The 12,671-nt window shown below is 41.4% G+C and overlaps 1 protein-coding gene across 4 annotated transcripts in view; it reads right to left on the bottom strand.

Annotated features, from left to right (window-relative positions):
* Positions 1-8,638, bottom strand: part of hivep2a (HIVEP zinc finger 2a) — a 64,954-nt gene extending 56,316 nt beyond the window's left edge. The window contains exons 1-2 of one of the 4 annotated variants that reach the window (XM_079475439.1): positions 8,287-8,638; positions 4,795-4,856 (exon numbers count right to left, since the gene is read on the bottom strand). The gene's annotated coding sequence lies outside the window, so the exon portion shown is untranslated. Of the gene's footprint in view, positions 1-4,794; positions 4,857-5,330; positions 5,442-5,625; positions 5,789-6,349; positions 6,474-8,286 lie in introns of those variants that run through there. The other 3 variants (XM_079475440.1, XM_079475438.1, XM_079475441.1) reach the window with 3 other exon arrangements.
* Positions 8,639-12,671: the final 4,033 nt, after the last annotated feature.

The raw sequence follows: 12,671 nt of genomic DNA, 5'->3' as shown, positions 1-12,671 counted from the left end.
GTTTTACTAGGCTCCAGCCATAAACGTGTCCGGCCCACCGCTGTGATGCAACACTGTCGCTGTCTGGCCTTATCGTGCCTTCTTCAGCCGAGCGCCCACACACGTGTGCCCTTGCATGTGGCAACTGAGTGGGCAAGAAAACTACGGGCCCGGCTTGATTTTGACACCCATCCACCACGCATCCCTCCACCTCTGCACAGCTTTGCGCATGCAACAGGAAGCGTGCTCCACTGCAACTGTGCAACATTTGGATGGTGTACGATTTGTACTTCGCCTGCATCGTGCGGTGCGATGCATAGGAGAGCAGGGACAGTTCCTGTTCGCGTTCTTACCGCTTTCCATGTGCTTTGCCTACGGACACACGTCGCTCGACTCATCCTGGCTACAGGAAGAGCACACGCTTGTTGTCCGATTCTAGACTATTCAAATTCAATGCTCAGTTATCTGGAAGTGACACCAGAAAAAAATGGAACAGTTGAGATGGTACTGTACGCCCTGGTACTGTACGCTGTCATTTAACCCATTTTCACACACGCCGTGTACAACAAAACACTGCACTAAAAAAAGACCAGCGTGACTACATGCGTGGCTGCCCATGAGAAAATACGGTTTAGGTGAATGAGAATGCATGTGTGTGTGCGTTTCCGTGTGTCTTTGTATAACTGTACGTGTACGTGGGGGGCTGGGTGGGGGCTCTAGTTCTGATCAGATGAAACACCTGCACGTACTATTGTTCTGCTAGCGAAAGATGAGACCGGTTTGGGTCCCTGCGTGCTTCATTTTTGTGTCTGCGTGTGGAAACCTTTACTTTTATCCTGCCCACCCCATACATTGTCTACTTTGCTCTTGCCTACGGCTGCCATTAGTCAGAAAAAAAGCTCATGTTCTCTAGAAATGTTTCATTGATCGGGAGCATCAAGGGTCTAGCAGCAGAATAAATGCTTAATGTATTGAATCAATACAGAAAGGAGATGAGGGGACATCACCGTCTAAAAACACCATCTGTTGGAGAGCCCACTGGTTCTAAAACGCACACACGGGCCCCTGCGTTTCAAAAACGGTTATCTCCTCTCCATTCATACTAGCGCATGCTGCTTCCTGTTTTTTATTCTTGTTCTCACTTTAATACGTTTTCTCCGTCCATCTGATTCCATCAAGGACAAAGCACACTTCTGATAGGTTCCCATAGTAACAGAGTATGTTTCTGCTTTAGAGGGCTTTCGCGCATTGTCTCCGATGGGGATCGCACAAAAGCGTCGGGGTGACCGACAGCTCTCGTTTCCTTCAACCTCAAGACCTGGAATACCTGCGTGTAAATAGTCAGTCATCACAGCATTGTAGGTCCCGCTCGACCGGTGAGCTAGAAGCTCCATTAGCACGATACATGCAAGCATTTGTATAATCATCAAGCCTAGTGTTTTTGCTGATGTTGATCTGTTATCCTAACCGCCTTCTCAACTTAAGAGCTAATGGACAACTAAATGCATCAAGAAAAGATTTAAGTGATATCATATGGCATAAAGGAACCATAAACAGGTAGTGCATTTGAGTAAAGTATGTCGTAATACCTGCCCACGTTGTCTGAGATGGAGTTTGACTCTTATTAACAATGCACAAAAAAGGGCCTTTTAATAGACACTTTTCCAAGTGCACGCTGCTGCAAGACAATTTCAAGACTTACCGTTTCTATTGTGGTGTACAATACACAACCAATCACAGACTAATGAACTGTACTTTGCAGATTATTCTCCTTTTTGACTACATGTAGATTCATAAACACACAAAACTTCAAAATAACTTTTTTAAACCATTATTTGGATACAAGATCCCTGACAGTCCCTCAATAGGGTACAAAGTGTCATACACTGAGGAAAAACACCAACATACACAACGGGGTAATGTCTTATCTATGACCATTTTCTGAACTGTAATCTATATCAAAATCCTCTAATTGCCACATTTGACCATGAAACACAAATGATTTATGCTTTCCGTAAGTATTAGTCATAATAAAAAAGTGCTGATTTATTTTGAGTCAAGCAAATTATGTCACCATCCATGTTCACATTGGTCAAAAGTTCAGCCGGTAAAATTGGATGTCATTTTTTTGGACACATCAGCTTTTCTTTTTCCCAGAATGTCTCAGCGTTATTTTCTCAACGTCATTTGAGCAACACATGCTTAACGTCTGCCAGTTACCTCCTTCCTGGCAGCAAAGGCCGACATGGCAATAATGACCTGAAACATCAGACAGCATTACATCATGAGACACCAGGGACCCTTTCTCATCGTCTGCCATGTGATCAAACACATGTACTTCCTGTTTGCGCTACTGTTGAAACTGACATCTCAAAACAAACAATGGATTATTTCTGATCATTAGTTTTTGTCTGCCGGAGCAAAATATTTGTCAGAGGATGCTGTTAGGCTATTGAACTAGCCTGCTAATACAAACATTGGCAAGTAGGGGTGACCCAAGCGCCAGGGAGCTGATTCAATCTTTTAGATCAACAATGATTCATTTTAAGATTTGGTCTACCCCAGTCTTCTATATTGGGTTACAGCTTTGTTACTGCGCATACCACAGTTAGAAACAAAATAAGGCAATTGCAAGAATATTTTTGCAATAAAAACATAAATTTGCATGTAAACAATATTTCAACTTTCAAACTTAACATGTATCAAGATAGGTTCCTAGGTTGCAAGTTCAAAAGCGGAAACTATTTTTTAATACACAGGAACACATAGGGATGCGAGATAAATTCTGACAGTCAAACACAGTGATGCCTGTCAAAGGCTCCTCCACAATGACCTTTTGACCTCTTCATACCCACACGCACAACAAACGCATATGCCACTGAGCTAACTATCATACAGGTGCATGTCAGTTTTCAATTACCACAGTGTAAGATAATTAGACGGCACCATTTGTACTTTACTGTCACTTTAAATCAGCAAACAGCATCACAACATTCTCAGCCAATGAGAAACAAGACAGTGATCCAACTCCTCATTCTGTATCAATGAAACAGATTGTTAAAATCAATCGCGACCTATTAATATTAGCTGCTCAACGCTACCTGAACTTTACAAGGAAAAGGTAAACAGAAAAGTTCAATGGCTTGCCTGTTCCATCACCTCAAGCAACCTGTGCTTGCTTTACTGGATTGCTTCAGGCATAAATCAACATTTGCCACCCACAATATTCTAGTCCAGACGGACACAACACTTCACACACTAACCGTAGCACAGTTTTAACCACTCCACATTGACAAACATACACACCATGATGGACAGGACAGCACCACACCCTAAATCAACCAAAACAAATTCAATCTAGTTTCATACTTTTATACAATCTACTCTGTGTGGCTGGCGTTGTTGATCCAATGGCGGACATGTGCGGTGTCTGATGCTTATCAGCGCTTCATGCTTATTTTTTACCACGGGTACAGTGTGCACCACATACAGCCACAAACAGCTCTTTGTGCGATGAGCATATGGTTGAGGGAGACGGAGAGAAAGAAAAACAGAAGAGACTGGTCTACACAAAGACTGACGACTGGGACGTATATGCGCTGTACATATTTAAACCTAACAAGCTGCCTGCATAGGGAGCTGTCTTTTAAGGTGCTGGCCCGAAGTTAACTTCCAGTCTGTGTTTGCTTAAAATAAAACAATTTATTTATATTAAATTTATATTCATATTAATCCATATTACTATTTTACGATATATTCATTGTATTAGATTAATTTAAAATTACTCAACAGTAATTGATTGTTTCTATTTACGGAGGTCTACTGGGCCGCATAACGTTTATTTTTGTTGTTGCCACCGAAACAGTCTATAGGAAATTCTAAAACAGCTATTGATTTCAACAGAGTTTGACATTAGCATGTTTTGTAGGCTAACAGCAAAATACTCTTATGACCAAACCAATAAAACACACTGTTCACAAAACCATAAAAGTACATTCTTAAAAGATTTGATTAATACTTCTATTTAATGTCTTTGGAATTAATCGTTTGTTCACCACCTTGAATATATTTTTACACTGAGCTTGGTGCAATGCATTCTGGGATTGTCCTCTCTGTAAGTGATACATGCCATGCTACCTTGGAATTTGACCAAAGTTAGGTGTCATAATAAAGGCAGTACCTAAGATAGCTTAAAATATTGTCACCGTAGGCATCTCGCTAGATTTTGAAACAGACCAATATAATGAAAATAACTGTAGGCCAACCTCACATACCAACAACCGATGCACACACTGCATATTCTATGTTAAACCGATTAGAAAGTTCTTTTTACTTTTACTATTTTCACTTCCTCTTTCCTTTAGTCCTACTAATTCTTGTTCTTTGTTATCTCGACCTCAGCCTGAACAAAGTGACGGAAAATAATGAGAACGGTGAAATACTTCCCAATACGGTCTGTTACAATGATATTCATCATTCTCATAATGAATAATTAGTCCAACTCAATTACCTGCTCATTAAATATGCAGGCTTATTAACAAAGATCGAAAACCGCAGTTTAAAAAAAGTGCGATGGGTACAAAGATACGCCATTGATGGTAAAACCCGAAAAGCCAAAATACCGCCCTGTGTACATTTCTGGAAAACGATCAGTACTGGTTTCCCAGGATGCTTTGACAAATACATTGATGACGTCACTGTTTCACAAACTCAACGTTAAGCATGCCTGTGCTGGGGCGTACTGTACAATGGTCATAAATATGGCACAATGTAACTTGTGTACAATGTACACAACATATCTCAAGCATACCTTACCTAAGATTCTTCGTATGACTGTCCTGGGAATTTAATCCAGGTACACACCCTCCTCACACACCCTGTACAGAAACAGAAAAACATTGTGATTAAGAACGCGTGCTAAACTAAGTTTATTATAGCATACATACAGCAAAAGAGTAAAGTGTACTATTTAGGTAACACTTTACAATAAGGTGCTATTTGGTAACAATTAGCTACCATGAACTAACAATGAACAATACTTATGCATCATTTATTAATATCAATTCATGTTCATTTCAGCATTTTCTGATACATTATAAAAATCAAACGTTGTCACTGTAAACATTAGTTAATGCACCATGAACTAACATGAATAACTGTATTGACATGAACTAATAAGGCTTAATAAATACTGAAAAACGAAATTGTTCATTGTTAGCTAATGTTCACTAATGCATTTACTGATGTTAACTAATAGCACCTCACTATAAAGTGTTACCACTATTTATTTGTGCAGCGATATTCATTCATTTATTATAGAAACATCTTGTGTACAAGTAACTAATCCACACCAGTCAAGTATCTGTATTTAATAACCACACCGTATCGGCAAAGGTACGTCAGCGAGTTGACAAACTTGTTCCTGCTGTAAACCAATAGAGTAAATGGGTCCGACATCGGTTAGACCCTCTAATCCAAAGCCTGACAGCTCACTGTCACTTCACCCAAACTCACTAAAGACTTAAAACTAGGCAGGAAATCAACGTTAAACAGAACCAGTCTTAATATAACTAGCATTTCATCTCTTTTACTTTCATTCTCATTTCTTCCCTCTCCTCCACCTCTCTGCCCCGGCCAGATGCCCACCTGACATTGCATCCTACAGATCCCGGGGTCTCCAAACCTCCTTCCTCTCTGGCGTATCAGTCGTGTAAGCCCGTACGATCACCATTTACTCACGTTCCGTGTGACAAGCTATTTCCTTGCCACTGTCTGCAGCCTTCTCTCTCTTTCGCTCGCTCACGCTCTCTCTCTCTCTCTCTCTCTCTCTCCTCACGCCCCTCCCTCTCTCTCTCACACTCTATTTGGTTGCTCCCACTCCTGCCACCTTCACTCGTTCAGAGAAAGGAGCAGCGCGAAAGAGTGAAAAAAACGATCAGGTTTCTTCAGCATATGCTGAAGCGCTCCGATTGGCCGGATGGACCGAAGGGGGTGTCGGCCACTGCGAAGGCACCCAGGCAATGGCTGTAGGCAGAGAACAGGCATTAAAATAGGTCTCGCCTTGCCCTGCTGCAGCAGAAACGAAAGAAACAAGTAGGAGAGCAAGACTACTTTTTCAAAGCAGGAAGGAGGGGAGGCCGTCAGTATTTCCTGTTGTGCAGCTGAAGCGAGCGAGGACGTCACGTGCGACGTTCGCACTCTGGCGGGGTGTCAACACAGACGCCGGCTCAACTTGACAACTCTCAATACGGCCTTAGCATTACACCACGCCAGCATCCTGACATGTACCTAGTTCTATTTAAAACCATCTTGTATGTAAGGGAGATATAAATGTTGACATACAAGTGCCTAATGGATTATTGAATATTACCTTGAAAAGGTGAGCCACACTGTATGTGCATATGTGTGTGCGCATCAGCAATTGTTTGGGTGTATCACAGAATCAAGGAGCCAAACCATTACAAGCACGTCCAACGATTTCAATCCGATCTCAGATTGTCCTTGATAAGGAATCAGCCTCTTGGGGTACACAACCCAGACCGCAATCTTCCGTCCTAAATGTGTACAATTATGTAGCTTGAAGCAACAGGTGGAGAAGCACAGCCCAGATGCAGGCCTCTATTCTTGTGACATTCCTGTCAGCGGCAATATACCTCAAGCATTTCCTTCTAGATAAAATCCTTCCCCTCACTATGCAAACGCAAAAACAACAGAAGCTTGCTGCACAATTTAAACTTTAACCACAACTGGTGCACAGCCATTTAAGGGGCAACACCTCCATTTTGGATTAGGCAGCATGCAGAATGCAAAAGTACATAACTATCATAGTATGCTAGGTTCAGCTCACTTTTTACTGAAGGTCAATCGAATGCTACAGTACATACAAACAGCCGGACAGATTTTACAAAGTCATATGAGAACCTTGAGTAATTCCTTACTACAAAGTACCTACAGATCTTGTATCTACAAATAAAATAACATGAGCAACAAATGACTTTAAAGCCAGTGTCTGCATTAGGCCTGGAGTATTGGCATGCACAACAAACACTTTCCATCAGAAGAATTTGAACCCCTCGAATATGCTTCCCTCATTCCACAAACATATTTGTGTATGTTGACATTACAATATAAGCCACTTCTAAAACTGAATCTGGTAGTGAAACTTCAGTGTTATCATACAGCGAGTCAGTTTACCTCGAAAAACAACTTTCCATGAGAAACAATAGCAAACATATTGCAGGAAAGCCTAGATGTGTCAAAGCTCAAAGAGGCATCCATTTGATTGATTTTGTTGTGGAAAAAATGCGTAAGGACATTTGTCAAACCTCCAACTCTGTCTGTTGCCTCTTGATGGATAGAACTCAGGTGATGGAAAACAAAATTATGTTTATGTATCAAATGTCAGGAAGAGATACTGCGGGTTGTGTTTATGCATTGCATTGGAAATATATATCAAGCCAGAGAAAGGAGCACGGGCTCATCTGTTTGGCATAGTCAAATAAACTAATTTGCCTGATGGATTGTAAATACATTGGCTGCACCCTTGACCCTGCTCTACTGCTGTTCCAGTCTACGCAATGTTACATAATGCCACTGTCTATGCTAACCTGCACACATATCGTATAGAATCCGTTTATAAACTAAAAAACAACAATTTTGCTTGACATTGGAAATAAGCTGAGATATGTATTTACACGTGCAAAACAAAAAAGCATACCTTTTCATGCAATTTCCGTTGAGGAACAGATGGTGATCCTAAAAATAACACCAATATAAAGCAGAACACAAAATGTTCCATCACAACATTAGTGCTGCAATTCATTAGCGGTACCATCTAACTTGAGCAACAATCGACCGTCGAGTGTCTCCCTGAGAGGGGCCCTTCACTGACTGAGACCGCGTCATGGAACATTCCCGGAACGAGCCAAAACCCCGCCCACCTCTCCTCCTGCCCACACACACATATACACGCACACTGTGTACATGAAAATACAGATCATAACATTACAAAGGACGCCGATAAAACCAACAGTCCACAACAACCCAAACGACACTGCCCCTTTAACGGGCGACCATCTTATTATTGACACCGTCGCTTTTTCCGTGTAAAGCTATATTTCGTTTTCTCGCACCAGCCGCGCAAATTCCTCAGGATATTACGCAATCTTCACTAGCTGCAATCAAGAAAACTGGGCATTCCCCATACATCCCAGTAAGTGCAGGATACCCTGCAGCAGCGCGGTTACGCACAATCGAGCTTTAAAAAGAGTGACAGTCCTTCCGATAAACAGACGATCGCTTACTTACCGGTTCAAATCCAATCCGCCCACCGCTGGACGTCCATAAACATTCCAAACGAATGTCAACCTCCTTATGTAAACGCCGCTATCGCTTCCTGCTCAGACCGGATGCAAAGCGTAACGTTAATTCGAATTGTGAATTATTCTAACAACAACTCGCGACACAAATGTGCAAACGCCAGATGTTAGAGTCGAATGCTATGCGCTTCAGGAAGAGATGAAAGCGAGTAAGTCCGCTTCACCGGCGGGAGGGGGGACAGACGGGGTTATTCCTTGCTCCCAGAATAGAAAAGCAGCGTGAGCGCACGAGTGAGGACGAGAGAAGTAGCCTTTGCGTGCGCGTGTGTCAGCGTGATTGTGACGTCATCGGATCCCCCAGCGCGCGTCCCGGAGCGAGGTGCAATCCGCGGAGCTGCAGAGGGGGGAGTGGGGTTGACCGAGACGGCCGGCCGGCCTCTTCCTAGTCTTGATAGGGCGAGGGAACTCCCTCGGCGAAATTTCCTCCGAGCGCGCTGCGGGTGCGCGCAACTGCAAACCGCGACAGATGTTGAGAGTTGCCTCGATATGATGGATCGGGCATCGCGTTGCGTGAACGCGCCGTGATATAAGGCCTGTTTGACTTGTAAATTATACTTGAGTAATGGAGTAAGACATCATTTTGAAATAGCGAGTATTACGTTACAGATTTTGTATCTGTCCTGAGATGGACCTTGGGATAATGCCCATCGGTAATCATTCATGGGGAACTGCACAATCTGTAACTTTTTTCAGCATTGAGGACATTTTGCACTACTGAGTGGTTTCCTCGGTGTCCGGATCTTTCTATTTTCTATTGCAAAAATGTCCTGTTTTCTATGCCTCCACTCATGACACTTCATGTTAACCCGCAGGCAAGACATCTTCAATGTCAGCACTCCATCACTGTTCACATGTATGTAGGTGTTTTTTGCACAATGGTAACCAAAGTAAACACAATTGTTGCATGGTTACAAAGATCCTGTTATTGCTCTTGAGGGCTGCATCTGTTCTGTATTGTGTTAAATGGATTACTGTCCAGTTACAGTGGCTTATGATTCCCATAAGGAGCTTGCGATCATATCAGTGGTGTCCTGGAGTTCCCGTCGCATTGGCAATAGGGAGCTCCTCTCTAATCCTCAGCTCGGGCGTTCCCAAAGAAGCACTTGCATCTGATTCACTCGAGCATAATTGACAGGGCGCATAAATCAGCATTGCCAGACGAGCTTAGATATCATAGTCAATGGCACAGTCCCACAGGAAAAAAAAGGAAATGGAAATGTCTGTTCTTGACCCAAAGGGCATGTTTAATCAACATTTATCAAGTCATCTCGTGGCACCGGTTGGTGTTTCGCTGCTGGTGAGCGCTTGCAGCGGTGTCTCAATCTATTCAACATGCAGACTCATTTGCTCAAGGACACTAAGGGTGTTCCCTGCAGCCCAGAGCTGTTAGTTAATCACCAGCGGGCCGGATAAAAACACAGTGCTATTATAAATGTTTGAATGTCATGAATCACACTGCACTCCAGTTTCCCAAAAGCCTAAGCGATCACCATTGGTTGTTTCTAAAAGCAAATCATAACTCCCATGACTGTGATTGCCGAAATCCTTATTTGATTCAGGTCCTTTTCATCATTTACATACTTATACTTTCCAATAGCCAGACTAGTAGCCTATGTGAGGTTTTTGTGTATCTCAGCAAGAAAGAATAAAGGAAGAGCTTTGAGCAACAGCACAATGTTTGCTCTATGTAACTGAGCTCTTTGCATACAGTACACACACACACACACACAAGTCAAAAGTTTGGAAACTCTCTTACTTTATTTATATTATTTCAAGTAAACTTAGCAGAACTGTGGAGTAGCACAACTGTAACTGTGTAAATTATGTTGCAAATAAAAGCATATAAAATAAATAAATAAATAACAATTTAGTATTTTAGCATCTTCAAAGTTGCCACCCTTTGACTAGAGTTGGTAACATTGTTCTCTTGAGGATCTAAAAGGGATAGTTCTCCCAAACTTCATTTACTCAGCAATTTCATTGATATTACTTTGTTCTGACGAACACAGAGAAAGACATTTGGTAGAATGTTAGCAATTTTCATTTCTGTTTATGAACAAACCTTGTGATTGTTTTTAAGATTAAATCGATTCAAAAATTTGACTAGTACATTATGCTTGTGTTTGTTACTAGGAATAAGTCCTTGTATATGGTTTTAAAGCCAACATGTGAATAAGTTAACTTAAACTGTCACGTTAGATTTTGCCTAATTTTTTGTCCAATTTAGTCCAATTTTGGGATGTTAAAGTCATGGATCAGTGTTAACAGTTGAACTTTGGAATTGGTGTTGAAAGTTAGAATGAATATAATTTAATATAAATATATTTAAAATATTAATGTAATTAAAGTCAATAATACAAATTTTGCATCTGAAATGTATTATTGTAGTTCATCTTCACTTGCATTGTTTGTTTGATTTGCTCATGCTTTTTGAAGACACTGAGGCCGACTTCTCTTTGCACTAAAAGGTCTCACATAGACATAGGGTATATGACATACAGGAATATAGCCTTAGGCTGTATCCCATTCTCTGTTGTAAAACTGGCTCGACCACAGTCATCTCGCTGATTCAAAAAGTGTTTTACCACCAAAATCCGCAGCCATTGCACAGCTTTCACGTCCCTGCGATTAACCTCAGCAACACGTCACTGTCAGGAATCCCAGAGTTTTCTTTTCTCCCCTTGCCAGGAAATTACATAAGAACATGTTACAGTAGACAAAGGTCAGTTTGTCTCCGCGATAAGGCAAGGCACTAATGTGGCATGACGGTGAATCCTCATCAAACGACTCCTTTCATCTCATGTACCTGAAGCTGTAAAACCGCCCTGTAAAACTGACAAAGATCTGACAGGCTGACACGCCTAAAGGCTCAGAGTTAATAACTTTTCAAACACTTTGTCCTTTGTTGGGTCTGCTGACTATAAAAGAGTTTGCCGCTGTTAGTCATTTATTTGTTCCTTTATATGAATATTTTCTAAATTACTTTTTGATGAATCACAAAGAAATCTGTTGAAAGAACATCACCAGAGTGTTGAATCTGAAAACATTTAAAATGTTTTTTTTTCAGATTTCCTTTCCTACATTTTTTTGTGACGGTCACTTGTTCTCTGGTTTGAGGTCTTAAGACCTCTGGTGGTTGACAATGTTATTGCACTTTGTCATTGATCACAATTGGGCAGTTTGCCACAATTCACTTTTTACAATTTTTGTTATTGCAAATTTATTTGCATTTTGCATTATTTACAACGAATTCAATTATTGTGCAAATATCACACTAAATCATGATGCTGCACATTAGCTTTCTAGCTTTATTTGTGTGCACATTAGGTTCATTGTCTTGGTCAAACACAAAAACCATATAAACTTGTGGGCATGCAGTGCTACGTCTCCCAAAATAATATGTCATTTTTCAAGACCCCCGAGAGCATGCAGGGGCCTCGCAAAAACACTTTTTTCCATGTTTTTATGAGATAAAAGCACAGTGGAATTTTCCATCCGGTTACACTGAAGTACGGCGTTTGAAGTTGCCAACTGACACAAAGTGATAAAACTTTGAGGCCTGGCAGTGCACAGGTTTTCCACGGTGGACTTAGCGCACAAGGGTCCTGTGCTTATGTTTTCCCACAGATGAGATGGGCCATCACATTCTCACCATCAGAAAGATTGTTTGGACAATCTGTGGCTGATCTTTGCAATTTTCTGCACTGACATAATTCTAGGTTATGATTATTTTAACAATCACTTTGTAGTTATACTAAAGGAAGCTCTTTTAACCCAAACTTACAGTACAAAAATAGCTCCAGGACAGGGTCAGCCGTGCTTGGGGCCTAAAAAAGAATTGGAAGGATTTGTTTATCATGGACAACCACTTGTAGACTATAGAAGCTTTTCCTTTTTCATTTTTAACATACTTCAAACTGTCACTGGTTCCCTCGGTCTTCATAACCCATGCTCCTCCACGCTCCCGCACCTGTTTCGCATCTGTATCCCACACCTGCCCGTCATCAGCCTCATCACCCATGGACTATAAATACTCAATCGGTTCCCTTGTTCATTGTCAGGTATTGTTTAATGTTAACATGATTTTCTGTGCCTGTCTCCCCATGGAGCTAATAGAAGATACCCTTTGGATTATACTCCGATGTCGTGTGCTTCTCTACACACACTTCACGTGACAGTCACAGAAACTTTTGCACATTTTATTTTTTTAGTTCACCCAATAATGTAACGTTCTGACATTCTTTCTTCTGGTTACCAAACATCACCAACTTTGACCCAATGAATTCCATTGTATGGACACAAAACTGAGGTTAC

This window comes from Barbatula barbatula (genome assembly GCF_947034865.1).
Source record: "Barbatula barbatula genome assembly, chromosome: 15".
NCBI classification, from domain to species: Eukaryota; Metazoa; Chordata; class Actinopteri; order Cypriniformes; family Nemacheilidae; genus Barbatula; species Barbatula barbatula.
The sequence above is the reverse complement of the archived record's forward strand: the minus strand, read 5'-3'. Positions and strand labels throughout refer to the sequence as shown.